The 26,469-nt window shown below is 45.8% G+C and overlaps 1 long non-coding RNA gene and 38 other non-coding genes across 39 annotated transcripts in view; 1 reads left to right on the top strand and 38 right to left on the bottom strand.

Moving 5' to 3' along the window:
• Nucleotides 1-26,469, top strand: part of LOC147330287 (uncharacterized) — a 109,213-nt gene that overhangs the window by 22,436 nt on the left and 60,308 nt on the right. The window lies entirely within an intron of this gene.
• trnak-uuu (transfer RNA lysine (anticodon UUU)) lies at nt 156-228 on the bottom strand. Its single transcript has one exon. It is a non-coding gene; the product is annotated as a tRNA-Lys (tRNA).
• trnaf-gaa (transfer RNA phenylalanine (anticodon GAA)) lies at nt 656-728 on the bottom strand. Its single transcript has one exon. It is a non-coding gene; the product is annotated as a tRNA-Phe (tRNA).
• Nucleotides 1,244-1,316, bottom strand: trnak-uuu (transfer RNA lysine (anticodon UUU)). The gene has a single exon. It is a non-coding gene; the product is annotated as a tRNA-Lys (tRNA).
• Nucleotides 1,744-1,816, bottom strand: trnaf-gaa (transfer RNA phenylalanine (anticodon GAA)). The gene has a single exon. It is a non-coding gene; the product is annotated as a tRNA-Phe (tRNA).
• On the bottom strand, nt 2,332-2,404 carry trnak-uuu (transfer RNA lysine (anticodon UUU)). The gene has a single exon. It is a non-coding gene; the product is annotated as a tRNA-Lys (tRNA).
• trnaf-gaa (transfer RNA phenylalanine (anticodon GAA)) lies at nt 2,832-2,904 on the bottom strand. Its single transcript has one exon. It is a non-coding gene; the product is annotated as a tRNA-Phe (tRNA).
• trnak-uuu (transfer RNA lysine (anticodon UUU)) lies at nt 3,420-3,492 on the bottom strand. Its single transcript has one exon. It is a non-coding gene; the product is annotated as a tRNA-Lys (tRNA).
• trnaf-gaa (transfer RNA phenylalanine (anticodon GAA)) lies at nt 3,920-3,992 on the bottom strand. The gene has a single exon. It is a non-coding gene; the product is annotated as a tRNA-Phe (tRNA).
• Nucleotides 5,008-5,080, bottom strand: trnaf-gaa (transfer RNA phenylalanine (anticodon GAA)). The gene has a single exon. It is a non-coding gene; the product is annotated as a tRNA-Phe (tRNA).
• Nucleotides 6,096-6,168, bottom strand: trnaf-gaa (transfer RNA phenylalanine (anticodon GAA)). The gene has a single exon. It is a non-coding gene; the product is annotated as a tRNA-Phe (tRNA).
• Nucleotides 6,684-6,756, bottom strand: trnak-uuu (transfer RNA lysine (anticodon UUU)). The gene has a single exon. It is a non-coding gene; the product is annotated as a tRNA-Lys (tRNA).
• trnaf-gaa (transfer RNA phenylalanine (anticodon GAA)) lies at nt 7,184-7,256 on the bottom strand. Its single transcript has one exon. It is a non-coding gene; the product is annotated as a tRNA-Phe (tRNA).
• On the bottom strand, nt 7,772-7,844 carry trnak-uuu (transfer RNA lysine (anticodon UUU)). The gene has a single exon. It is a non-coding gene; the product is annotated as a tRNA-Lys (tRNA).
• trnaf-gaa (transfer RNA phenylalanine (anticodon GAA)) lies at nt 8,272-8,344 on the bottom strand. The gene has a single exon. It is a non-coding gene; the product is annotated as a tRNA-Phe (tRNA).
• Nucleotides 9,365-9,437, bottom strand: trnaf-gaa (transfer RNA phenylalanine (anticodon GAA)). Its single transcript has one exon. It is a non-coding gene; the product is annotated as a tRNA-Phe (tRNA).
• Nucleotides 9,953-10,025, bottom strand: trnak-uuu (transfer RNA lysine (anticodon UUU)). The gene has a single exon. It is a non-coding gene; the product is annotated as a tRNA-Lys (tRNA).
• trnaf-gaa (transfer RNA phenylalanine (anticodon GAA)) lies at nt 10,453-10,525 on the bottom strand. The gene has a single exon. It is a non-coding gene; the product is annotated as a tRNA-Phe (tRNA).
• Nucleotides 11,041-11,113, bottom strand: trnak-uuu (transfer RNA lysine (anticodon UUU)). The gene has a single exon. It is a non-coding gene; the product is annotated as a tRNA-Lys (tRNA).
• trnaf-gaa (transfer RNA phenylalanine (anticodon GAA)) lies at nt 12,629-12,701 on the bottom strand. Its single transcript has one exon. It is a non-coding gene; the product is annotated as a tRNA-Phe (tRNA).
• trnak-uuu (transfer RNA lysine (anticodon UUU)) lies at nt 13,217-13,289 on the bottom strand. The gene has a single exon. It is a non-coding gene; the product is annotated as a tRNA-Lys (tRNA).
• On the bottom strand, nt 13,717-13,789 carry trnaf-gaa (transfer RNA phenylalanine (anticodon GAA)). The gene has a single exon. It is a non-coding gene; the product is annotated as a tRNA-Phe (tRNA).
• On the bottom strand, nt 14,805-14,877 carry trnaf-gaa (transfer RNA phenylalanine (anticodon GAA)). The gene has a single exon. It is a non-coding gene; the product is annotated as a tRNA-Phe (tRNA).
• trnak-uuu (transfer RNA lysine (anticodon UUU)) lies at nt 15,393-15,465 on the bottom strand. The gene has a single exon. It is a non-coding gene; the product is annotated as a tRNA-Lys (tRNA).
• On the bottom strand, nt 15,893-15,965 carry trnaf-gaa (transfer RNA phenylalanine (anticodon GAA)). The gene has a single exon. It is a non-coding gene; the product is annotated as a tRNA-Phe (tRNA).
• On the bottom strand, nt 16,981-17,053 carry trnaf-gaa (transfer RNA phenylalanine (anticodon GAA)). The gene has a single exon. It is a non-coding gene; the product is annotated as a tRNA-Phe (tRNA).
• On the bottom strand, nt 17,569-17,641 carry trnak-uuu (transfer RNA lysine (anticodon UUU)). The gene has a single exon. It is a non-coding gene; the product is annotated as a tRNA-Lys (tRNA).
• On the bottom strand, nt 18,069-18,141 carry trnaf-gaa (transfer RNA phenylalanine (anticodon GAA)). Its single transcript has one exon. It is a non-coding gene; the product is annotated as a tRNA-Phe (tRNA).
• On the bottom strand, nt 18,662-18,734 carry trnak-uuu (transfer RNA lysine (anticodon UUU)). Its single transcript has one exon. It is a non-coding gene; the product is annotated as a tRNA-Lys (tRNA).
• trnaf-gaa (transfer RNA phenylalanine (anticodon GAA)) lies at nt 19,162-19,234 on the bottom strand. The gene has a single exon. It is a non-coding gene; the product is annotated as a tRNA-Phe (tRNA).
• trnak-uuu (transfer RNA lysine (anticodon UUU)) lies at nt 19,774-19,846 on the bottom strand. The gene has a single exon. It is a non-coding gene; the product is annotated as a tRNA-Lys (tRNA).
• trnaf-gaa (transfer RNA phenylalanine (anticodon GAA)) lies at nt 20,274-20,346 on the bottom strand. Its single transcript has one exon. It is a non-coding gene; the product is annotated as a tRNA-Phe (tRNA).
• On the bottom strand, nt 20,867-20,939 carry trnak-uuu (transfer RNA lysine (anticodon UUU)). The gene has a single exon. It is a non-coding gene; the product is annotated as a tRNA-Lys (tRNA).
• On the bottom strand, nt 21,939-22,011 carry trnak-uuu (transfer RNA lysine (anticodon UUU)). Its single transcript has one exon. It is a non-coding gene; the product is annotated as a tRNA-Lys (tRNA).
• Nucleotides 22,439-22,511, bottom strand: trnaf-gaa (transfer RNA phenylalanine (anticodon GAA)). The gene has a single exon. It is a non-coding gene; the product is annotated as a tRNA-Phe (tRNA).
• trnaf-gaa (transfer RNA phenylalanine (anticodon GAA)) lies at nt 23,828-23,900 on the bottom strand. The gene has a single exon. It is a non-coding gene; the product is annotated as a tRNA-Phe (tRNA).
• On the bottom strand, nt 24,421-24,493 carry trnak-uuu (transfer RNA lysine (anticodon UUU)). The gene has a single exon. It is a non-coding gene; the product is annotated as a tRNA-Lys (tRNA).
• trnaf-gaa (transfer RNA phenylalanine (anticodon GAA)) lies at nt 24,921-24,993 on the bottom strand. Its single transcript has one exon. It is a non-coding gene; the product is annotated as a tRNA-Phe (tRNA).
• trnaf-gaa (transfer RNA phenylalanine (anticodon GAA)) lies at nt 26,311-26,383 on the bottom strand. Its single transcript has one exon. It is a non-coding gene; the product is annotated as a tRNA-Phe (tRNA).

The raw sequence follows: 26,469 nt of genomic DNA, 5'->3' as shown, positions 1-26,469 counted from the left end.
GAAAGAGGCCTCTGTCCCTGATATCCACAAATCCCATATCGTCATCCCACCTGCAGTCTATGGACTTTGCTAAAGATGACAATGAGGTCACAGAACTATCAAGAACAACTGAGCTTGTTAGGTAAAGCCATGGAAGGGCAAGGATCCAAAGGAGACACCTGGACAGGGACTTGAACCCTGGACCCTCAGATTAAAAGTCTGATGCTCTTCCATCTGAGCTACCCAGGCAACAAGAGTCACGTGTTTGTCCTCTGGGACACATATTGTCTTTCTTTTCTGTAAAAACGTGATCTCTTATCCTCTCATTTTACTGTAGGTACTGGTGAGGATTTGCAGTTAGATATTATTAAATGGTCATTTCAGACAAGAGCCAAGGGAAGGATTTGATTCTAGGGGAAACATCGCTAGGCTGTATTATGACGTGTGATCACCCAACCTACCAAGCCCTAGGTAAGTCAATGGTATAATGGGTGAGGCCTGGGAGCTTCTGAAGGAGGACCTTCTTCAAATTCCACCTCCACTTGATGGACGTTTGCAAGCTGCACCATCTGTGTTTGTTTTCTCATTTGATGGCAATGATCCACGTAGTTGTAGGCCGTATAATGAAGTCCTACCAACAAACCTACCAAGCCCTAGATGGTGACCAAAATAGCTTTGCCGAAACCCAGGATCGAACTAGGGTCCTTTAGATCTTCAGTCTAACGCTCTCCCAGCTGAGCTATTTCGGCACGTTTTGCAATGGAAAGTGCTCAAAAATTGCATTCTAATCACCAGTCAGGTCTACAGCTGGCCAAACTGCACTACAGCTGCCATTCTGAGACACTGGATCAATGTGAAGTGAACTTTTAAGCTTTGGATTTAACAGTGAACTGTGATGAACTTTGCTCTCTTAAATGTTGTCCCACCCAAAGTAAGACAGAAAAAAAGTGAAAGTGTAGCGTGTCGAGAAACCCAGGGCGGATTTGGTGAGATTGGCATGTCTTAGACACCGGGTTTCGCAAAGGAGCTGAGCTGAGAACCAACTGGCGGTGAGTTGGACCGAGGGGCAGGAAAAGATTCTTTACAGAGCTTGTACGGTGGGATTATCTGAAAGAGGCCTCTGTCCCTGATATCCACAAATCCCATATCGTCATCCCACCTGCAGTCTATGGACTTTGCTAAAGATGACAATGAGGTCACAGAACTATCAAGAACAACTGAGCTTGTTAGGTAAAGCCATGGAAGGGCAAGGATCCAAAGGAGACACCTGGACAGGGACTTGAACCCTGGACCCTCAGATTAAAAGTCTGATGCTCTTCCATCTGAGCTACCCAGGCAACAAGAGTCATGTGTTTGTCCTCTGGGACACATATTGTCTTTCTTTTCTGTAAAAACGTGATCTCTTATCCTCTCATTTTACTGTAGGTACTGGTGAGGATTTGCAGTTAGATATTATTAAATGGTCATTTCAGACAAGAGCCAAGGGAAGGATTTGATTCTAGGGGAAACATCGCTAGGCTGTATTATGACGTGTGATCACCCAACCTACCAAGCCCTAGGTAAGTCAATGGTATAATGGGTGAGGCCTGGGAGCTTCTGAAGGAGGACCTTCTTCAAATTCCACCTCCACTTGATGGACGTTTGCAAGCTGCACCATCTGTGTTTGTTTTCTCATTTGATGGCAATGATCCACGTAGTTGTAGGCCGTATAATGAAGTCCTACCAACAAACCTACCAAGCCCTAGATGGTGACCAAAATAGCTTTGCCGAAACCCAGGATCGAACTAGGGTCCTTTAGATCTTCAGTCTAACGCTCTCCCAGCTGAGCTATTTCGGCACGTTTTGCAATGGAAAGTACTCAAAAATTGCATTCTAATCACCAGTCAGGTCTACAGCTGGCCAAACTGCACTACAGCTGCCATTCTGAGACACTGGATCAATGTGAAGTGAACTTTTAAGCTTTGGATTTAACAGTGAACTGTGATGAACTTTGCTCTCTTAAATGTTGTCCCACCCAAAGTAAGACAGAAAAAAAGTGAAAGTGTAACGTGTCGAGAAACCCAGGGCGGATTTGGTGAGATTGGCATGTCTTAGACACCGGGTTTCGCAAAGGAGCTGAGCTGAGAACCAACTGGCGGTGAGTTGGACCGAGGGGCAGGAAAAGATTCTTTACAGAGCTTGTACGGTGGGATTATCTGAAAGAGGCCTCTGTCCCTGATATCCACAAATCCCATATCGTCATCCCACCTGCAGTCTATGGACTTTGCTAAAGATGACAATGAGGTCACAGAACTATCAAGAACAACTGAGCTTGTTAGGTAAAGCCATGGAAGGGCAAGGATCCAAAGGAGACACCTGGACAGGGACTTGAACCCTGGACCCTCAGATTAAAAGTCTGATGCTCTTCCATCTGAGCTACCCAGGTAACAAGAGTCACGTGTTTGTCCTCTGGGACACATATTGTCTTTCTTTTCTGTAAAAACGTGATCTCTTATCCTCTCATTTTACTGTAGGTACTGGTGAGGATTTGCAGTTAGATATTATTAAATGGTCATTTCAGACAAGAGCCAAGGGAAGGATTTGATTCTAGGGGAAACATCGCTAGGCTGTATTATGACGTGTGATCACCCAACCTACCAAGCCCTAGGTAAGTCAATGGTATAATGGGTGAGGCCTGGGAGCTTCTGAAGGAGGACCTTCTTCAAATTCCACCTCCACTTGATGGACGTTTGCAAGCTGCACCATCTGTGTTTGTTTTCTCATTTGATGGCAATGATCCACGTAGTTGTAGGCCGTATAATGAAGTCCTACCAACAAACCTACCAAGCCCTAGATGGTGACCAAAATAGCTTTGCCAAAACCCAGGATCGAACTAGGGTCCTTTAGATCTTCAGTCTAACGCTCTCCCAGCTGAGCTATTTCGGCACGTTTTGCAATGGAAAGTGCTCAAAAATTGCATTCTAATCACCAGTCAGGTCTACAGCTGGCCAAACTGCACTACAGCTGCCATTCTGAGACACTGGATCAATGTGAAGTGAACTTTTAAGCTTTGGATTTAACAGTGAACTGTGATGAACTTTGCTCTCTTAAATGTTGTCCCACCCAAAGTAAGACAGAAAAAAAGTGAAAGTGTAGCGTGTCGAGAAACCCAGGGCGGATTTGGTGAGATTGGCATGTCTTAGACACCGGGTTTCGCAAAGGAGCTGAGCTGAGAACCAACTGGCGGTGAGTTGGACCGAGGGGCAGGAAAAGATTCTTTACAGAGCTTGTACGGTGGGATTATCTGAAAGAGGCCTCTGTCCCTGATATCCACAAATCCCATATCGTCATCCCACCTGCAGTCTATGGACTTTGCTAAAGATGACAATGAGGTCACAGAACTATCAAGAACAACTGAGCTTGTTAGGTAAAGCCATGGAAGGGCAAGGATCCAAAGGAGACACCTGGACAGGGACTTGAACCCTGGACCCTCAGATTAAAAGTCTGATGCTCTTCCATCTGAGCTACCCAGGTAACAAGAGTCATGTGTTTGTCCTCTGGGACACATATTGTCTTTCTTTTCTGTAAAAACGTGATCTCTTATCCTCTCATTTTACTGTAGGTACTGGTGAGGATTTGCAGTTAGATATTATTAAATGGTCATTTCAGACAAGAGCCAAGGGAAGGATTTGATTCTAGGGGAAACATCGCTAGGCTGTATTATGACGTGTGATCACCCAACCTACAAAGGCCTAGGTAAGTCAATGGTATAATGGGTGAGGCCTGGGAGCTTCTGAAGGAGGACCTTCTTCAAATTCCACCTCCACTTGATGGATGTTTGCAAGCTGCACCATCTGTGTTTGTTTTCTCATTTGATGGCAATGATCCACGTAGTTGTAGGCCGTATAATGAAGTCCTACCAACAAACCTACCAAGCCCTAGATGGTGACCAAAATAGCTTTGCCGAAACCCAGGATCGAACTAGGGTCCTTTAGATCTTCAGTCTAACGCTCTCCCAGCTGAGCTATTTCGGCACGTTTTGCAATGGAAAGTACTCAAAAATTGCATTCTAATCACCAGTCAGGTCTACAGCTGGCCAAACTGCACTACAGCTGCCATTCTGAGACACTGGATCAATGTGAAGTGAACTTTTAAGCTTTGGATTTAACAGTGAACTGTGATGAACTTTGCTCTCTTAAATGTTGTCCCACCCAAAGTAAGACAGAAAAAAAGTGAAAGTGTAACGTGTCGAGAAACCCAGGGCGGATTTGGTGAGATTGGCATGTCTTAGACACCGGGTTTCGCAAAGGAGCTGAGCTGAGAACCAACTGGGGGTGAGTTGGACCGAGGGGCAGGAAAAGATTCTTTACAGAGCTTGTACGGTGGGATTATCTGAAAGAGGCCTCTGTCCCTGATATCCACAAATCCCATATCGTCATCCCACCTGCAGTCTATGGACTTTGCCAAAGATGACAATGAGGTCACAGAACTATCAAGAACAACTGAGCTTGTTAGGTAAAGCCATGGAAGGGCAAGGATCCAAAGGAGACACCTGGACAGGGACTTGAACCCTGGACCCTCAGATTAAAAGTCTGATGCTCTTTCATCTGAGCTACCCAGGTAACAAGAGTCACATCTTTGTCCTCTGGGACACATATTGTCTTTCTTTTCTGTAAAAACGTGATCTCTCATCCTCTCATTTTACTGTAGGTACTGGTGAGGATTTGCAGTTAGATATTATTAAATGGTCATTTCAGACAAGAGCCAAGGGAAGGATTTGATTCTAGGGGAAACATCGCTAGGCTGTATTATGACGTGTGATCACCCAACCTACAAAGCCCTAGGTAAGTCAATGGTATAATGGGTGAGGCCTGGGAGCTTCTGAAGGAGGACCTTCTTCAAATTCCACCTCCACTTGATGGACGTTTGCAAGCTGCACCATCTGTGTTTGTTTTCTCATTTGATGGCAATGATCCACGTAGTTGTAGGCCGTATAATGAAGTCCTACCAACAAACCTACCAAGCCCTAGATGGTGACCAAAATAGCTTTGCCGAAACCCAGGATCGAACTAGGGTCCTTTAGATCTTCAGTCTAACGCTCTCCCAGCTGAGCTATTTCGGCACGTTTTGCAATGGAAAGTGCTCAAAAATTGCATTCTAATCACCAGTCAGGTCTACAGCTGGCCAAACTGCACTACAGCTGCCATTCTGAGACACTGGATCAATGTGAAGTGAACTTTTAAGCTTTGGATTTAACAGTGAACTGTGATGAACTTTGCTCTCTTAAATGTTGTCCCACCCAAAGTAAGACAGAAAAAAAGTGAAAGTGTAGCGTGTCGAGAAACCCAGGGCGGATTTGGTGAGATTGGCATGTCTTAGACACCGGGTTTCGCAAAGGAGCTGAGCTGAGAACCAACTGGCGGTGAGTTGGACCGAGGGGCAGGAAAAGATTCTTTACAGAGCTTGTACGGTGGGATTATCTGAAAGAGGCCTCTGTCCCTGATATCCACAAATCCCATATCGTCATCCCACCTGCAGTCTATGGACTTTGCTAAAGATGACAATGAGGTCACAGAACTATCAAGAACAACTGAGCTTGTTAGGTAAAGCCATGGAAGGGCAAGGATCCAAAGGAGACACCTGGACAGGGACTTGAACCCTGGACCCTCAGATTAAAAGTCTGATGCTCTTTCATCTGAGCTACCCAGGTAACAAGAGTCACATCTTTGTCCTCTGGGACACATATTGTCTTTCTTTTCTGTAAAAACGTGATCTCTTATCCTCTCATTTTACTGTAGGTACTGGTGAGGATTTGCAGTTAGATATTATTAAATGGTCATTTCAGACAAGAGCCAAGGGAAGGATTTGATTCTAGGGGAAACATCGCTAGGCTGTATTATGACGTGTGATCACCCAACCTACAAAGCCCTAGGTAAGTCAATGGTATAATGGGTGAGGCCTGGGAGCTTCTGAAGGAGGACCTTCTTCAAATTCCACCTCCACTTGATGGATGTTTGCAAGCTGCACCATCTGTGTTTGTTTTCTCATTTGATGGCAATGATCCACGTAGTTGTAGGCCGTATAATGAAGTCCTACCAACAAAACTACCAAGCCCTAGATGGTGACCAAAATAGCTTTGCCGAAACCCAGGATCGAACTAGGGTCCTTTAGATCTTCAGTCTAACGCTCTCCCAGCTGAGCTATTTCGGCACGTTTTGCAATGGAAAGTGCTCAAAAATTGCATTCTAATCACCAGTCAGGTCTACAGCTGGCCAAACTGCACTACAGCTGCCATTCTGAGACACTGGATCAATGTGAAGTGAACTTTTAAGCTTTGGATTTAACAGTGAACTGTGATGAACTTTGCTCTCTTAAATGTTGTCCCACCCAAAGTAAGACAGAAAAAAAGTGAAAGTGTAACGTGTCGAGAAACCCAGGGCGGATTTGGTGAGATTGGCATGTCTTAGACACCGGGTTTCGCAAAGGAGCTGAGCTGAGAACCAACTGGCGGTGAGTTGGACCGAGGGGCAGGAAAAGATTCTTTACAGAGCTTGTACGGTGGGATTATCTGAAAGAGGCCTCTGTCCCTGATATCCACAAATCCCATATCGTCATCCCACCTGCAGTCTATGGACTTTGCTAAAGATGACAATGAGGTCACAGAACTATCAAGAACAACTGAGCTTGTTAGGTAAAGCCATGGAAGGGCAAGGATCCAAAGGAGACACCTGGACAGGGACTTGAACCCTGGACCCTCAGATTAAAAGTCTGATGCTCTTCCATCTGAGCTACCCAGGCAACAAGAGTCACGTGTTTGTCCTCTGGGACACATATTGTCTTTCTTTTCTGTAAAAACGTGATCTCTTATCCTCTCATTTTACTGTAGGTACTGGTGAGGATTTGCAGTTAGATATTATTAAATGGTCATTTCAGACAAGAGCCAAGGGAAGGATTTGATTCTAGGGGAAACATCGCTAGGCTGTATTATGACGTGTGATCACCCAACCTACCAAGCCCTAGGTAAGTCAATGGTATAATGGGTGAGGCCTGGGAGCTTCTGAAGGAGGACCTTCTTCAAATTCCACCTCCACTTGATGGACGTTTGCAAGCTGCACCATCTGTGTTTGTTTTCTCATTTGATGGCAATGATCCACGTAGTTGTAGGCCGTATAATGAAGTCCTACCAACAAACCTACCAAGCCCTAGATGGTGACCAAAATAGCTTTGCCGAAACCCAGGATCGAACTAGGGTCCTTTAGATCTTCAGTCTAACGCTCTCCCAGCTGAGCTATTTCGGCACGTTTTGCAATGGAAAGTACTCAAAAATTGCATTCTAATCACCAGTCAGGTCTACAGCTGGCCAAACTGCACTACAGCTGCCATTCTGAGACACTGGATCAATGTGAAGTGAACTTTTAAGCTTTGGATTTAACAGTGAACTGTGATGAACTTTGCTCTCTTAAATGTTGTCCCACCCAAAGTAAGACAGAAAAAAAGTGAAAGTGTAACGTGTCGAGAAACCCAGGGCGGATTTGGTGAGATTGGCATGTCTTAGACACCGGGTTTCGCAAAGGAGCTGAGCTGAGAACCAACTGGCGGTGAGTTGGACCGAGGGGCAGGAAAAGATTCTTTACAGAGCTTGTACGGTGGGATTATCTGAAAGAGGCCTCTGTCCCTGATATCCACAAATCCCATATCGTCATCCCACCTGCAGTCTATGGACTTTGCTAAAGATGACAATGAGGTCACAGAACTATCAAGAACAACTGAGCTTGTTAGGTAAAGCCATGGAAGGGCAAGGATCCAAAGGAGACACCTGGACAGGGACTTGAACCCTGGACCCTCAGATTAAAAGTCTGATGCTCTTCCATCTGAGCTACCCAGGTAACAAGAGTCACGTGTTTGTCCTCTGGGACACATATTGTCTTTCTTTTCTGTAAAAACGTGATCTCTTATCCTCTCATTTTACTGTAGGTACTGGTGAGGATTTGCAGTTAGATATTATTAAATGGTCATTTCAGACAAGAGCCAAGGGAAGGATTTGATTCTAGGGGAAACATCGCTAGGCTGTATTATGACGTGTGATCACCCAACCTACCAAGCCCTAGGTAAGTCAATGGTATAATGGGTGAGGCCTGGGAGCTTCTGAAGGAGGACCTTCTTCAAATTCCACCTCCACTTGATGGACGTTTGCAAGCTGCACCATCTGTGTTTGTTTTCTCATTTGATGGCAATGATCCACGTAGTTGTAGGCCGTATAATGAAGTCCTACCAACAAACCTACCAAGCCCTAGATGGTGACCAAAATAGCTTTGCCAAAACCCAGGATCGAACTAGGGTCCTTTAGATCTTCAGTCTAACGCTCTCCCAGCTGAGCTATTTCGGCACGTTTTGCAATGGAAAGTGCTCAAAAATTGCATTCTAATCACCAGTCAGGTCTACAGCTGGCCAAACTGCACTACAGCTGCCATTCTGAGACACTGGATCAATGTGAAGTGAACTTTTAAGCTTTGGATTTAACAGTGAACTGTGATGAACTTTGCTCTCTTAAAGAGCAAAGTTGCTCTCTTAAAGTAAGACAGAAAAAAGGTGAAAGTGTAACGTGTCGAGAAACCCAGGGCGGATTTGGTGAGATTGGCATGTCTTAGACACCGGGTTTCGCAAAGGAGCTGAGCTGAGAACCAACTGGCGGTGAGTTGGACCGAGGGGCAGGAAAAGATTCTTTACAGAGCTTGTACGGTGGGATTATCTGAAAGAGGCCTCTGTCCCTGATATCCACAAATCCCATATCGTCATCCCACCTGCAGTCTATGGACTTTGCTAAAGATGACAATGAGGTCACAGAACTATCAAGAACAACTGAGCTTGTTAGGTAAAGCCATGGAAGGGCAAGGATCCAAAGGAGACACCTGGACAGGGACTTGAACCCTGGACCCTCAGATTAAAAGTCTGATGCTCGTCCATCTGAGCTACCCAGGTAACAAGAGTCACGTGTTTGTCCTCTGGGACACATATTGTCTTTCTTTTCTGTAAAAACGTGATCTCTTATCCTCTCATTTTACTGTAGGTACTGGTGAGGATTTGCAGTTAGATATTATTAAATGGTCATTTCAGACAAGAGCCAAGGGAAGGATTTGATTCTAGGGGAAACATCGCTAGGCTGTATTATGACGTGTGATCACCCAACCTACAAAGCCCTAGGTAAGTCAATGGTATAATGGGTGAGGCCTGGGAGCTTCTGAAGGAGGACCTTCTTCAAATTCCACCTCCACTTGATGGATGTTTGCAAGCTGCACCATCTGTGTTTGTTTTCTCATTTGATGGCAATGATCCACGTAGTTGTAGGCCGTATAATGAAGTCCTACCAACAAAACTACCAAGCCCTAGATGGTGACCAAAATAGCTTTGCCGAAACCCAGGATCGAACTAGGGTCCTTTAGATCTTCAGTCTAACGCTCTCCCAGCTGAGCTATTTCGGCACGTTTTGCAATGGAAAGTGCTCAAAAATTGCATTCTAATGACCAGTCAGGTCTACAGCTGGCCAAACTGCACTACAGCTGCCATTCTGAGACACTGGATCAATGTGAAGTGAACTTTTAAGCTTTGGATTTAACAGTGAACTGTGATGAACTTTGCTCTCTTAAATGTTGTCCCACCCAAAGTAAGACAGAAAAAAAGTGAAAGTGTAACGTGTCGAGAAACCCAGGGCGGATTTGGTGAGATTGGCATGTCTTAGACACCGGGTTTCGCAAAGGAGCTGAGCTGAGAACCAACTGGCGGTGAGTTGGACCGAGGGGCAGGAAAAGATTCTTTACAGAGCTTGTACGGTGGGATTATCTGAAAGAGGCCTCTGTCCCTGATATCCACAAATCCCATATCGTCATCCCACCTGCAGTCTATGGACTTTGCTAAAGATGACAATGAGGTCACAGAACTATCAAGAACAACTGAGCTTGTTAGGTAAAGCCATGGAAGGGCAAGGATCCAAAGGAGACACCTGGACAGGGACTTGAACCCTGGACCCTCAGATTAAAAGTCTGATGCTCTTCCATCTGAGCTACCCAGGCAACAAGAGTCACGTGTTTGTCCTCTGGGACACATATTGTCTTTCTTTTCTGTAAAAACGTGATCTCTTATCCTCTCATTTTACTGTAGGTACTGGTGAGGATTTGCAGTTAGATATTATTAAATGGTCATTTCAGACAAGAGCCAAGGGAAGGATTTGATTCTAGGGGAAACATCGCTAGGCTGTATTATGACGTGTGATCACCCAACCTACCAAGCCCTAGGTAAGTCAATGGTATAATGGGTGAGGCCTGGGAGCTTCTGAAGGAGGACCTTCTTCAAATTCCACCTCCACTTGATGGACGTTTGCAAGCTGCACCATCTGTGTTTGTTTTCTCATTTGATGGCAATGATCCACGTAGTTGTAGGCCGTATAATGAAGTCCTACCAACAAACCTACCAAGCCCTAGATGGTGACCAAAATAGCTTTGCCAAAACCCAGGATCGAACTAGGGTCCTTTAGATCTTCAGTCTAACGCTCTCCCAGCTGAGCTATTTCGGCACGTTTTGCAATGGAAAGTGCTCAAAAATTGCATTCTAATCACCAGTCAGGTCTACAGCTGGCCAAACTGCACTACAGCTGCCATTCTGAGACACTGGATCAATGTGAAGTGAACTTTTAAGCTTTGGATTTAACAGTGAACTGTGATGAACTTTGCTCTCTTAAATGTTGTCCCACCCAAAGTAAGACAGAAAAAAAGTGAAAGTGTAGCGTGTCGAGAAACCCAGGGCGGATTTGGTGAGATTGGCATGTCTTAGACACCGGGTTTCGCAAAGGAGCTGAGCTGAGAACCAACTGGCGGTGAGTTGGACCGAGGGGCAGGAAAAGATTCTTTACAGAGCTTGTACGGTGGGATTATCTGAAAGAGGCCTCTGTCCCTGATATCCACAAATCCCATATCGTCATCCCACCTGCAGTCTATGGACTTTGCTAAAGATGACAATGAGGTCACAGAACTATCAAGAACAACTGAGCTTGTTAGGTAAAGCCATGGAAGGGCAAGGATCCAAAGGAGACACCTGGACAGGGACTTGAACCCTGGACCCTCAGATTAAAAGTCTGATGCTCTTCCATCTGAGCTACCCAGGTAACAAGAGTCATGTGGTTGTCCTCTGGGACACATATTGTCTTTCTTTTCTGTAAAAACGTGATCTCTTATCCTCTCATTTTACTGTAGGTACTGGTGAGGATTTGCAGTTAGATATTATTAAATGGTCATTTCAGACAAGAGCCAAGGGAAGGATTTGATTCTAGGGGAAACATCGCTAGGCTGTATTATGACGTGTGATCACCCAACCTACAAAGGCCTAGGTAAGTCAATGGTATAATGGGTGAGGCCTGGGAGCTTCTGAAGGAGGACCTTCTTCAAATTCCACCTCCACTTGATGGATGTTTGCAAGCTGCACCATCTGTGTTTGTTTTCTCATTTGATGGCAATGATCCACGTAGTTGTAGGCCGTATAATGAAGTCCTACCAACAAACCTACCAAGCCCTAGATGGTGACCAAAATAGCTTTGCCGAAACCCAGGATCGAACTAGGGTCCTTTCGATCTTCAGTCTAACGCTCTCCCAGCTGAGCTATTTCGGCACGTTTTGCAATGGAAAGTACTCAAAAATTGCATTCTAATCACCAGTCAGGTCTACAGCTGGCCAAACTGCACTACAGCTGCCATTCTGAGACACTGGATCAATGTGAAGTGAACTTTTAAGCTTTGGATTTAACAGTGAACTGTGATGAACTTTGCTCTCTTAAATGTTGTCCCACCCAAAGTAAGACAGAAAAAAAGTGAAAGTGTAACGTGTCGAGAAACCCAGGGCGGATTTGGTGAGATTGGCATGTCTTAGACACCGGGTTTCGCAAAGGAGCTGAGCTGAGAACCAACTGGGGGTGAGTTGGACCGAGGGGCAGGAAAAGATTCTTTACAGAGCTTGTACGGTGGGATTATCTGAAAGAGGCCTCTGTCCCTGATATCCACAAATCCCATATCGTCATCCCACCTGCAGTCTATGGACTTTGCTAAAGATGACAATGAGGTCACAGAACTATCAAGAACAACTGAGCTTGTTAGGTAAAGCCATGGAAGGGCAAGGATCCAAAGGAGACACCTGGACAGGGACTTGAACCCTGGACCCTCAGATTAAAAGTCTGATGCTCTTTCATCTGAGCTACCCAGGTAACAAGAGTCACATCTTTGTCCTCTGGGACACATATTGTCTTTCTTTTCTGTAAAAACGTGATCTCTTATCCTCTCATTTTACTGTAGGTACTGGTGAGGATTTGCAGTTAGATATTATTAAATGGTCATTTCAGACAAGAGCCAAGGGAAGGATTTGATTCTAGGGGAAACATCGCTAGGCTGTATTATGACGTGTGATCACCCAACCTACAAAGCCCTAGGTAAGTCAATGGTATAATGGGTGAGGCCTGGGAGCTTCTGAAGGAGGACCTTCTTCAAATTCCACCTCCACTTGATGGATGTTTGCAAGCTGCACCATCTGTGTTTGTTTTCTCATTTGATGGCAATGATCCACGTAGTTGTAGGCCGTATAATGAAGTCCTACCAACAAACCTACCAAGCCCTAGATGGTGACCAAAATAGCTTTGCCGAAACCCAGGATCGAACTAGGGTCCTTTAGATCTTCAGTCTAACGCTCTCCCAGCTGAGCTATTTCGGCACGTTTTGCAATGGAAAGTGCTCAAAAATTGCATTCTAATCACCAGTCAGGTCTACAGCTGGCCAAACTGCACTACAGCTGCCATTCTGAGACACTGGATCAATGTGAAGTGAACTTTTAAGCTTTGGATTTAACAGTGAACTGTGATGAACTTTGCTCTCTTAAATGTTGTCCCACCCAAAGTAAGACAGAAAAAAAGTGAAAGTGTAGCGTGTCGAGAAACCCAGGGCGGATTTGGTGAGATTGGCATGTCTTAGACACCGGGTTTCGCAAAGGAGCTGAGCTGAGAACCAACTGGCGGTGAGTTGGACCGAGGGGCAGGAAAAGATTCTTTACAGAGCTTGTACGGTGGGATTATCTGAAAGAGGCCTCTGTCCCTGATATCCACAAATCCCATATCGTCATCCCACCTGCAGTCTATGGACTTTGCTAAAGATGACAATGAGGTCACAGAACTATCAAGAACAACTGAGCTTGTTAGGTAAAGCCATGGAAGGGCAAGGATCCAAAGGAGACACCTGGACAGGGACTTGAACCCTGGACCCTCAGATCAAAAGTCTGATGCTCTTCCATCTGAGCTACCCAGGTAACAAGAGTCACGTGCTTGTCCTCTGGGACACATATTGTCTTTCTTTTCTGTAAAAACGTGATCTCTCATCCTCTCATTTTACTGTAGGTACTGGTGAGGATTTGCAGTTAGATATTATTAAATGGTCATTTCAGACAAGAGCCAAGGGAAGGATTTGATTCTAGGGGAAACATCGCTAGGCTGTATTATGACGTGTGATCACCCAACCTACAAAGCCCTAGGTAAGTCAATGGTATAATGGGTGAGGCCTGGGAGCTTCTGAAGGAGGACCTTCTTCAAATTCCACCTCCACTTGATGGACGTTTGCAAGCTGCACCATCTGTGTTTGTTTTCTCATTTGATGGCAATGATCCACGTAGTTGTAGGCCGTATAATGAAGTCCTACCAACAAACCTACCAAGCCCTAGATGGTGACCAAAATAGCTTTGCCGAAACCCAGGATCGAACTAGGGTCCTTTAGATCTTCAGTCTAACGCTCTCCCAGCTGAGCTATTTCGGCACGTTTTGCAATGGAAAGTGCTCAAAAATTGCATTCTAATCACCAGTCAGGTCTACAGCTGGCCAAACTGCACTACAGCTGCCATTCTGAGACACTGGATCAATGTGAAGTGAACTTTTAAGCTTTGGATTTAACAGTGAACTGTGATGAACTTTGCTCTCTTAAATGTTGTCCCACCCAAAGTAAGACAGAAAAAAAGTGAAAGTGTAGCGTGTCGAGAAACCCAGGGCGGATTTGGTGAGATTGGCATGTCTTAGACACCGGGTTTCGCAAAGGAGCTGAGCTGAGAACCAACTGGCGGTGAGTTGGACCGAGGGGCAGGAAAAGATTCTTTACAGAGCTTGTACGGTGGGATTATCTGAAAGAGGCCTCTGTCCCTGATATCCACAAATCCCATATCGTCATCCCACCTGCAGTCTATGGACTTTGCTAAAGATGACAATGAGGTCACAGAACTATCAAGAACAACTGAGCTTGTTAGGTAAAGCCATGGAAGGGAAAGGATCCAAAGGAGACACCTGGACAGGGACTTGAACCCTGGACCCTCAGATTAAAAGTCTGATGCTCTTTCATCTGAGCTACCCAGGTAACAAGAGTCACATCTTTGTCCTCTGGGACACATATTGTCTTTCTTTTCTGTAAAAACGTGATCTCTTATCCTCTCATTTTACTGTAGGTACTGGTGAGGATTTGCAGTTAGATATTATTAAATGGTCATTTCAGACAAGAGCCAAGGGAAGGATTTGATTCTAGGGGAAACATCGCTAGGCTGTATTATGACGTGTGATCACCCAACCTACAAAGCCCTAGGTAAGTCAATGGTATAATGGGTGAGGCCTGGGAGCTTCTGAAGGAGGACCTTCTTCAAATTCCACCTCCACTTGATGGATGTTTGCAAGCTGCACCATCTGTGTTTGTTTTCTCATTTGATGGCAATGATCCACGTAGTTGTAGGCCGTATAATGAAGTCCTACCAACAAAACTACCAAGCCCTAGATGGTGACCAAAATAGCTTTGCCGAAACCCAGGATCGAACTAGGGTCCTTTAGATCTTCAGTCTAACGCTCTCCCAGCTGAGCTATTTCGGCACGTTTTGCAATGGAAAGTGCTCAAAAATTGCATTCTAATCACCAGTCAGGTCTACAGCTGGCCAAACTGCACTACAGCTGCCATTCTGAGACACTGGATCAATGTGAAGTGAACTTTTAAGCTTTGGATTTAACAGTGAACTGTGATGAACTTTGCTCTCTTAAATGTTGTCCCACCCAAAGTAAGACAGAAAAAAAGTGAAAGTGTAACGTGTCGAGAAACCCAGGGCGGATTTGGTGAGATTGGCATGTCTTAGACACCGGGTTTCGCAAAGGAGCTGAGCTGAGAACCAACTGGCGGTGAGTTGGACCGAGGGGCAGGAAAAGATTCTTTACAGAGCTTGTACGGTGGGATTATCTGAAAGAGGCCTCTGTCCCTGATATCCACAAATCCCATATCGTCATCCCACCTGCAGTCTATGGACTTTGCTAAAGATGACAATGAGGTCACAGAACTATCAAGAACAACTGAGCTTGTTAGGTAAAGCCATGGAAGGGCAAGGATCCAAAGGAGACACCTGGACAGGGACTTGAACCCTGGACCCTCAGATTAAAAGTCTGATGCTCTTCCATCTGAGCTACCCAGGCAACAAGAGTCACGTGTTTGTCCTCTGGGACACATATTGTCTTTCTTTTCTGTAAAAACGTGATCTCTTATCCTCTCATTTTACTGTAGGTACTGGTGAGGATTTGCAGTTAGATATTATTAAATGGTCATTTCAGACAAGAGCCAAGGGAAGGATTTGATTCTAGGGGAAACATCGCTAGGCTGTATTATGACGTGTGATCACCCAACCTACCAAGCCCTAGGTAAGTCAATGGTATAATGGGTGAGGCCTGGGAGCTTCTGAAGGAGGACCTTCTTCAAATTCCACCTCCACTTGATGGACGTTTGCAAGCTGCACCATCTGTGTTTGTTTTCTCATTTGATGGCAATGATCCACGTAGTTGTAGGCCGTATAATGAAGTCCTACCAACAAACCTACCAAGCCCTAGATGGTGACCAAAATAGCTTTGCCGAAACCCAGGATCGAACTAGGGTCCTTTAGATCTTCAGTCTAACGCTCTCCCAGCTGAGCTATTTCGGCACGTTTTGCAATGGAAAGTACTCAAAAATTGCATTCTAATCACCAGTCAGGTCTACAGCTGGCCAAACTGCACTACAGCTGCCATTCTGAGACACTGGATCAATGTGAAGTGAACTTTTAAGCTTTGGATTTAACAGTGAACTGTGATGAACTTTGCTCTCTTAAATGTTGTCCCACCCAAAGTAAGACAGAAAAAAAGTGAAAGTGTAACGTGTCGAGAAACCCAGGGCGGATTTGGTGAGATTGGCATGTCTTAGACACCGGGTTTCGCAAAGGAGCTGAGCTGAGAACCAACTGGCGGTGAGTTGGACCGAGGGGCAGGAAAAGATTCTTTACAGAGCTTGTACGGTGGGATTATCTGAAAGAGGCCTCTGTCCCTGATATCCACAAATCCCATATCGTCATCCCACCTGCAGTCTATGGACTTTGCTAAAGATGACAATGAGGTCACAGAACTATCAAGAACAACTGAGCTTGTTAGGTAAAGCCATGGAAGGGCAAGGATCCAAAGGAGACACCTGGACAGGGACTTGAACCCTGGACCCTCAGATTAAAAGTCTGATGCTCTTTCATCTGAGCTACCCAGGTAACAAGAGTCACATCTTTGTCCTCTGGGACACATATTGTCTTTCTTTTCTGTAAAAACGTGATCTCTTATCCTCTCATTTTACTGTAGGTACTGGTGAGGATTTGCAGTTAGATATTATTAAATGGTCATTTCAGACAAGAGCCAAGGGAAGGATTTGATTCTAGGGGAAACATCGCTAGGCTGTATTATGACGTGTGATCACCCAACCTACAAAGCCCTAGGTAAGTCAATGGTATAATGGGTGAGGCCTGGGAGCTTCTGAAGGAGGACCTTCTTCAAATTCCACCTCCACTTGATGGATGTTTGCAAGCTGCACCATCTGTGTTTGTTTTCTCATTTGATGGCAATGATCCACGTAGTTGTAGGCCGTATAATGAAGTCCTACCAACAAACCTACCAAGCCCTAGATGGTGACCAAAATAGCTTTGCCGAAACCCAGGATCGAACTAGGGTCCTTTAGATCTTCAGTCTAACGCTCTCCCAGCTGAGCTATTTCGGCACGTTTTGCAATGGAAAGTGCTCAAAAATTGCATTCTAATCACCAGTCAGGTCTACAGCTGGCCAAACTGCACTACAGCTGCCATTCTGAGACACTGGATCAATGTGAAGTGAACTTTTAAGCTTTGGATTTAACAGTGAACTGTGATGAACTTTGCTCTCTTAAATGTTGTCCCACCCAAAGTAAGACAGAAAAAAAGTGAAAGTGTAACGTGTCGAGAAACCCAGGGCGGATTTGGTGAGATTGGCATGTCTTAGACACCGGGTTTCGCAAAGGAGCTGAGCTGAGAACCAACTGGCGGTGAGTTGGACCGAGGGGCAGGAAAAGATTCTTTACAGAGCTTGTACGGTGGGATTATCTGAAAGAGGCCTCTGTCCCTGATATCCACAAATCCCATATCGTCATCCCACCTGCAGTCTATGGACTTTGCTAAAGATGACAATGAGGTCACAGAACTATCAAGAACAACTGAGCTTGTTAGGTAAAGCCATGGAAGGGCAAGGATCCAAAGGAGACACCTGGACAGGGACTTGAACCCTGGACCCTCAGATTAAAAGTCTGATGCTCTTCCATCTGAGCTACCCAGGCAAGAAGAGTCACGTGTTTGTCCTCTGGGACACATATTGTCTTTCTTTTCTGTAAAAACGTGATCTCTTATCCTCTCATTTTACTGTAGGTACTGGTGAGGATTTGCAGTTAGATATTATTAAATGGTCATTTCAGACAAGAGCCAAGGGAAGGATTTGATTCTAGGGGAAACATCGCTAGGCTGTATTATGACGTGTGATCACCCAACCTACCAAGCCCTAGGTAAGTCAATGGTATAATGGGTGAGGCCTGGGAGCTTCTGAAGGAGGACCTTCTTCAAATTCCACCTCCACTTGATGGACGTTTGCAAGCTGCACCATCTGTGTTTGTTTTCTCATTTGATGGCAATGATCCACGTAGTTGTAGGCCGTATAATGAAGTCCTACCAACAAACCTACCAAGCCCTAGATGGTGACCAAAATAGCTTTGCCAAAACCCAGGATCGAACTAGGGTCCTTTAGATCTTCAGTCTAACGCTCTCCCAGCTGAGCTATTTCGGCACGTTTTGCAATGGAAAGTGCTCAAAAATTGCATTCTAATCACCAGTCAGGTCTACAGCTGGCCAAACTGCACTACAGCTGCCATTCTGAGACACTGGATCAATGTGAAGTGAACTTTTAAGCTTTGGATTTAACAGTGAACTGTGATGAACTTTGCTCTCTTAAAGAGCAAAGTTGCTCTCTTAAAGTAAGACAGAAAAAAGGTGAAAGTGTAACGTGTCGAGAAACCCAGGGCGGATTTGGTGAGATTGGCATGTCTTAGACACCGGGTTTCGCAAAGGAGCTGAGCTGAGAACCAACTGGCGGTGAGTTGGACCGAGGGGCAGGAAAAGATTCTTTACAGAGCTTGTACGGTGGGATTATCTGAAAGAGGCCTCTGTCCCTGATATCCACAAATCCCATATCGTCATCCCACCTGCAGTCTATGGACTTTGCTAAAGATGACAATGAGGTCACAGAACTATCAAGAACAACTGAGCTTGTTAGGTAAAGCCATGGAAGGGCAAGGATCCAAAGGAGACACCTGGACAGGGACTTGAACCCTGGACCCTCAGATTAAAAGTCTGATGCTCTTCCATCTGAGCTACCCAGGTAACAAGAGTCACGTGTTTGTCCTCTGGGACACATATTGTCTTTCTTTTCTGTAAAAACGTGATCTCTTATCCTCTCATTTTACTGTAGGTACTGGTGAGGATTTGCAGTTAGATATTATTAAATGGTCATTTCAGACAAGAGCCAAGGGAAGGATTTGATTCTAGGGGAAACATCGCTAGGCTGTATTATGACGTGTGATCACCCAACCTACAAAGCCCTAGGTAAGTCAATGGTATAATGGGTGAGGCCTGGGAGCTTCTGAAGGAGGACCTTCTTCAAATTCCACCTCCACTTGATGGACGTTTGCAAGCTGCACCATCTGTGTTTGTTTTCTCATTTGATGGCAATGATCCACGTAGTTGTAGGCCGTATAATGAAGTCCTACCAACAAACCTACCAAGCCCTAGATGGTGACCAAAATAGCTTTGCCGAAACCCAGGATCGAACTAGGGTCCTTTAGATCTTCAGTCTAACGCTCTCCCAGCTGAGCTATTTCGGCACGTTTTGCAATGGAAAGTGCTCAAAAATTGCATTCTAATCACCAGTCAGGTCTACAGCTGGCCAAACTGCACTACAGCTGCCATTCTGAGACACTGGATCAATGTGAAGTGAACTTTTAAGCTTTGGATTTAACAGTGAACTGTGATGAACTTTGCTCTCTTAAAGAGCAAAGTTGCTCTCTTAAAGTAAGACAGAAAAAAGGTGAAAGTGTAACGTGTCGAGAAACCCAGGGCGGATTTGGTGAGATTGGCATGTCTTAGAAACCGGGTTTCGCAAAGGAGCTGAGCTGAGAACCAACTGGGGGTGAGTTGGACCGAGGGGCAGGAAAAGATTCTTTACAGAGCTTGTACGGTGGGATTATCTGAAAGAGGCCTCTGTCCCTGATATCCACAAATCCCATATCGTCATCCCACCTGCAGTCTATGGACTTTGCTAAAGATGACAATGAGGTCACAGAACTATCAAGAACAACTGAGCTTGTTAAGTAAAGCCATGGAAGGGCAAGGATCCAAAGGAGACACCTGGACAGGGACTTGAACCCTGGACAGGGACTTGAACCCTGGACCCTCAGATTAAAAGTCTGATGCTCTTCCATCTGAGCTACCCAGGTAACAAGAGTCACGTGTTTGTCCTCTGGGACACATATTGTCTTTCTTTTCTGTAAAAACGTGATCTCTTATCCTCTCATTTTACTGTAGGTACTGGTGAGGATTTGCAGTTAGATATTATTAAATGGTCATTTCAGACAAGAGCCAAGGGAAGGATTTGATTCTAGGGGAAACATCGCTAGGCTGTATTATGACGTGTGATCACCCAACCTACAAAGCCCTAGGTAAGTCAATGGTATAATGGGTGAGGCCTGGGAGCTTCTGAAGGAGGACCTTCTTCAAATTCCACCTCCACTTGATGGACGTTTGCAAGCTGCACCATCTGTGTTTGTTTTCTCATTTGATGGCAATGATCCACGTAGTTGTAGGCCGTATAATGAAGTCCTACCAACAAACCTACCAAGCCCTAGATGGTGACCAAAATAGCTTTGCCGAAACCCAGGATCGAACTAGGGTCCTTTAGATCTTCAGTCTAACGCTCTCCCAGCTGAGCTATTTCGGCACGTTTTGCAATGGAAAGTGCTCAAAAATTGCATTCTAATCACCAGTCAGGTCTACAGCTGGCCAAACTGCACTACAGCTGCCATTCTGAGACACTGGATCAATGTGAAGTGAACTTTTAAGCTTTGGATTTAACAGTGAACTGTGATGAACTTTGCTCTCTTAAAGAGCAAAGTTGCTCTCTTAAAGTAAGACAGAAAAAAGGTGAAAGTGTAACGTGTCGAGAAACCCAGGGCGGATTTGGTGAGATTGGCATGTCTTAGACACCGGGTTTCGCAAAGGAGCTGAGCTGAGAACCAACTGGCGGTGAGTTGGACCGAGGGGCAGGAAAAGATTCTTTACAGAGCTTGTACGGTGGGATTATCTGAAAGAGGCCTCTGTCCCTGATATCCACAAATCCCATATCGTCATCCCACCTGCAGTCTATGGACTTTGCTAAAGATGACAATGAGGTCACAGAACTATCAAGAACAACTGAGCTTGTTAGGTAAAGCCATGGAAGGGAAAGGATCCAAAGGAGACACCTGGACAGGGACTTGAACCCTGGACCCTCAGATTAAAAGTCTGATGCTCTTCCATCTGAGCTACCCAGGTAACAAGAGTCACGTGTTTGTCCTCTGGGACACATATTGTCTTTCTTTTCTGTAAAAACGTGATGTCTTATCCTCTCATTTTACTGTAGGTACTGGTGAGGATTTGCAGTTAGATATTATTAAATGGTCATTTCAGACAAGAGCCAAGGGAAGGATTTGATTCTAGGAGAAACATCGCTAGGCTGTATTATGACGTGTGATCACCCAACCTACAAAGCCCTAGGTAAGTCAATGGTATAATGGGTGAGGCCTGGGAGCTTCTGAAGGAGGACCTTCTTCAAATTCCACCTCCACTTGATGGACGTTTGCAAGCTGCACCATCTGTGTTTGTTTTCTCATTTGATGGCAATGATCCACGTAGTTGTAGGCCGTATAATGAAGTCCTACCAACAAACCTACCAAGCCCTAGATGGTGACCAAAATAGCTTTGCCGAAACCCAGGATCAAACTAGGGTCCTTTAGATCTTCAGTCTAACGCTCTCCCAGCTGAGCTATTTCGGCACGTTTTGCAATGGAAAGTGCTCAAAAATTGCATTCTAATCACCAGTCAGGTCTACAGCTGGCCAAACTGCACTACAGCTGCCATTCTGAGACACTGGATCAATGTGAAGTGAACTTTTAAGCTTTGGATTTAACAGTGAACTGTGATGAACTTTGCTCTCTTAAATGTTGTCCCACCCAAAGTAAGACAGAAAAAAAGTGAAAGTGTAACGTGTCGAGAAACCCAGGGCGGATTTGGTGAGATTGGCATGTCTTAGACAACGGGTTTCGCAAAGGAGCTGAGCTGAGAACCAACTGGCGGTGAGTTGGACCGAGGGGCAGGAAAAGATTCTTTACAGAGCTTGTACGGTGGGATTATCTGAAAGAGGCCTCTGTCCCTGATATCCACAAATCCCATATCGTCATCCCACCTGCAGTCTATGGACTTTGCTAAAGATGACGTCACAGAACAACTGAGCTTGTTAGGTAAAGCCATGGAAGGGAAAGGATCCAAAGGAGACACCTGGACAGGGACTTGAACCCTGGACCCTCAGATTAAAAGTCTGATGCTCTTCCATCTGAGCTACCCAGGTAACAAGAGTCACGTGTTTGTCCTCTGGGACACATATTGTCTTTCTTTTCTGTAAAAACGTGATGTCTTATCCTCTCATTTTACTGTAGGTACTGGTGAGGATTTGCAGTTAGATATTATTAAATGGTCATTTCAGACAAGAGCCAAGGGAAGGATTTGATTCTAGGGGAAACATCGCTAGGCTGTATTATGACGTGTGATCACCCAACCTACAAAGCCCTAGGTAAGTCAATGGTATAATGGGTGAGGCCTGGGAGCTTCTGAAGGAGGACCTTCTTCAAATTCCACCTCCACTTGATGGACGTTTGCAAGCTGCACCATCTGTGTTTGTTTTCTCATTTGATGGCAATGATCCACGTAGTTGTAGGCCGTATAATGAAGTCCTACCAACAAAACTACCAAGCCCTAGATGGTGACCAAAATAGCTTTGCCGAAACCCAGGATCGAACTAGGGTCCTTTAGATCTTCAGTCTAACGCTCTCCCAGCTGAGCTATTTCGGCACGTTTTGCAATGGAAAGTGCTCAAAAATTGCATTCTAATCACCAGTCAGGTCTACAGCTGGCCAAACTGCACTACAGCTGCCATTCTGAGAGACTGGATCAATGTGAAGTGAACTTTTAAGCTTTGGATTTAACAGTGAACTGTGATGAACTTTGCTCTCTCAAATGTTGTCCCACCCAAAGTAAGACAGAAAAAAAGTGAAAGTGTAACGTGTCGAGAAACCCAGGGCAGATTTGGTGAGATTGGCATGTCTTAGACACCGGGTTTCGCAAAGGAGCTGAGCTGAGAACCAACTGGCGGTGAGTTGGACCGAGGGGCAGGAAAAGACAAAAAAAAAAAAAAAAAAAACTCCTGGGTCACCTGTATGGAAAAAAAAACAAACAAACAAACAAACAAACAGAGGAGACAGCAAACAACAAAGAGCAACATAATAATAGAGAAAACAAAGCACCATCACAATAAACTAGCTAGTCATAGATATCAGTATTTACTAAGTAATAAACGATATTGTGCAGCACGCAAGATAGACAGCGCACAGTGTGCTTTGAGGCAGCAGTCAAGAAAGCTTTAGTCCGCGTCTGTGAATACCCATGTGTGCATACCTGTGTGGATCAGCATGCTTGCATTCCAAAGGTTTCTCCATGTAATGATCTGCTAGGGAGTGTGGGGGGGCCACAGCCCCGTCCTCCAGGGTGTGAAGTGGGTATGGAGGAGATCAAAACTCCAGACATCCAGAGGCCCCCAGAACACAAGAGACCATGGAAGACCAACAGAGGGGCAGCCGCGCCACTGTCCCAGTAAGAGCTGAGGAGAGTCCCAGATGAGGGCTCGCCCAGCAGCCGCGGAGCAGAAGTCAGGGGGAGTTGCAGTGACGCGCCCGTGAGCTCCGCCGGCCCCCAGCCGCGCCTGAGTGACCGAGCCCTAGGCCGAGAGGCCGGGGGCACCCCACCTCCAAAGGGGCCCGAGCGAGCCCCAGGCCCCAGGCCCCGACAAGCGGCCGCCAAGGAGTGAGCCGGTGTGTACCCGGACGCCCACCCCCAGACACAAAGAACCACCAACACACCGACACCTGAGGGAGTCCGCCACCGGCAGGGGAAGTGGTGGTGGGTGGAGATAGGCCTCCAAACCTTGGAGGGCCTGGGAGCTTCTGAAGGAGGACCTTCTTCAAATTCCACCTCCACTTGATGGACGTTTGCAAGCTGCACCATCTGTGTTTGTTTTCTCATTTGATGGCAATGATCCACGTAGTTGTAGGCCGTATAATGAAGTCCTACCAACAAACCTACCAAGCCCTAGATGGTGACCAAAATAGCTTTGCCGAAACCCAGGATCGAACTAGGGTCCTTTAGATCTTCAGTCTAACGCTCTCCCAGCTGAGCTATTTCGGCACGTTTTGCAATGGAAAGTGCTCAAAAATTGCATTCTAATGACCAGTCAGGTCTACAGCTGGCCAAACTGCACTACAGCTGCCATTCTGAGAGACTGGATCAATGTGAAGTGAACTTTTAAGCTTTGGATTTAACAGTGAACTGTGATGAACTTTGCTCTCTTAAAGAGCAAAGTTGCTCTCTTAAAGTAAGACAGAAAAAAGGTGAAAGTGTAACGTGTCGAGAAACCCAGGGCGGATTTGGTGAGATTGGCATGTCTTAGACACCGGGTTTCGCAAAGGAGCTGAGCTGAGAACCAACTGGCGGTGAGTTGGACCGAGGGGCAGGAAAAGATTCTTTACAGAGCTTGTACGGTGGGATTATCTGAAAGAGGCCTCTGTCCCTGATATCCACAAATCCCATATCGTCATCCCACCTGCAGTCTATGGACTTTGCTAAAGATGACAATGAGGTCACAGAACTATCAAGAACAACTGAGCTTGTTAGGTAAAGCCATGGAAGGGAAAGGATCCAAAGGAGACACCTGGACAGGGACTTGAACCCTGGACCCTCAGATTAAAAGTCTGATGCTCTTCCATCTGAGCTACCCAGGTAACAAGAGTCACGTGTTTGTCCTCTGGGACACATATTGTCTTTCTTTTCTGTAAAAACGTGATGTCTTATCCTCTCATTTTACTGTAGGTACTGGTGAGGATTTGCAGTTAGATATTATTAAATGGTCATTTCAGACAAGAGCCAAGGGAAGGATTTGATTCTAGGGGAAACATCGCTAGGCTGTATTATGACGTGTGATCACCCAACCTACAAAGCCCTAGGTAAGTCAATGGTATAATGGGTGAGGCCTGGGAGCTTCTGAAGGAGGACCTTCTTCAAATTCCACCTCCACTTGATGGACGTTTGCAAGCTGCACCATCTGTGTTTGTTTTCTCATTTGATGGCAATGATCCACGTAGTTGTAGGCCGTATAATGAAGTCCTACCAACAAAACTACCAAGCCCTAGATGGTGACCAAAATAGCTTTGCCGAAACCCAGGATCGAACTAGGGTCCTTTAGATCTTCAGTCTAACGCTCTCCCAGCTGAGCTATTTCGGCACGTTTTGCAATGGAAAGTGCTCAAAAATTGCATTCTAATGACCAGTCAGGTCTACAGCTGGCCAAACTGCACTACAGCTGCCATTCTGAGAGACTGGATCAATGTGAAGTGAACTTTTAAGCTTTGGATTTAACAGTGAACTGTGATGAACTTTGCTCTCTCAAATGTTGTCCCACCCAAAGTAAGACAGAAAAAAAGTGAAAGTGTAACGTGTCGAGAAACCCAGGGCGGATTTGGTGAGATTGGCATGTCTTAGACACCGGGTTTCGCAAAGGAGCTGAGCTGAGAACCAACTGGCGGTGAGTTGGACCGAGGGGCAGGAAAAGACAAAAAAAAAAAAAAAAAAAATTCCTGGGTCACCTGTATGGAAAAAACAAACAAACAAACAAACAAACAAACAGAGGAGACAGCAAACAACAAAGAGCAACATAATAATAGAGAAAACAAAGCACCATCACAATAAACTAGCTAGTCATAGATATCAGTATTTACTAAGTAATAAACGATATTGTGCAGCACGCAAGATAGACAGCGCACAGTGTGCTTTGAGGCAGCAGTCAAGAAAGCTTTAGTCCGCGTCTGTGAATACCCATGTGTGCATACCTGTGTGGATCAGCATGCTTGCATTCCAAAGGTTTCTCCATGTAATGATCTGCTAGGGAGTGTGGGGGGGCCACAGCCCCGTCCTCCAGGGTGTGAAGTGGGTATGGAGGAGATCAAAACTCCAGACATCCAGAGGCCCCCAGAACACAAGAGACCATGGAAGACCAACAGAGGGGCAGCCGCGCCACTGTCCCAGTAAGAGCTGAGGAGAGTCCCAGATGAGGGCTCGCCCAGCAGCCGCGGAGCAGAAGTCAGGGGGAGTTGCAGTGACGCGCCCGTGAGCTCCGCCGGCCCCCAGCCGCGCCTGAGTGACCGAGCCCTAGGCCGAGAGGCCGGGGGCACCCCACCTCCAAAGGGGCCCGAGCGAGCCCCAGGCCCCAGGCCCCGACAAGCGGCCGCCAAGGAGTGAGCCGGTGTGTACCCGGACGCCCACCCCCAGACACAAAGAACCACCAACACACCGACACCTGAGGGAGTCCGCCACCGGCAGGGGAAGTGGTGGTGGGTGGAGATAGGCCTCCAAACCTTGGAGGGCCTGGGAGCTTCTGAAGGAGGACCTTCTTCAAATTCCACCTCCACTTGATGGACGTTTGCAAGCTGCACCATCTGTGTTTGTTTTCTCATTTGATGGCAATGATCCACGTAGTTGTAGGCCGTATAATGAAGTCCTACCAACAAACCTACCAAGCCCTAGATGGTGACCAAAATAGCTTTGCCGAAACCCAGGATCGAACTAGGGTCCTTTAGATCTTCAGTCTAACGCTCTCCCAGCTGAGCTATTTCGGCACGTTTTGCAATGGAAAGTGCTCAAAAATTGCATTCTAATGACCAGTCAGGTCTACAGCTGGCCAAACTGCACTACAGCTGCCATT

The sequence above is a fragment of the Aulonocara sp. 'chitande type north' Nkhata Bay genome, linkage group LG5, assembly GCF_057382095.1.
Source record: "Aulonocara sp. 'chitande type north' Nkhata Bay isolate Kocher_YH1m ecotype deep benthic linkage group LG5, A_spYH_male_GT1.1, whole genome shotgun sequence".
In the NCBI taxonomy this organism is placed as follows: domain Eukaryota; kingdom Metazoa; phylum Chordata; class Actinopteri; order Cichliformes; family Cichlidae; genus Aulonocara; species Aulonocara sp. 'chitande type north' Nkhata Bay.
This window is presented reverse-complemented; position numbering and strand designations above follow the sequence as displayed.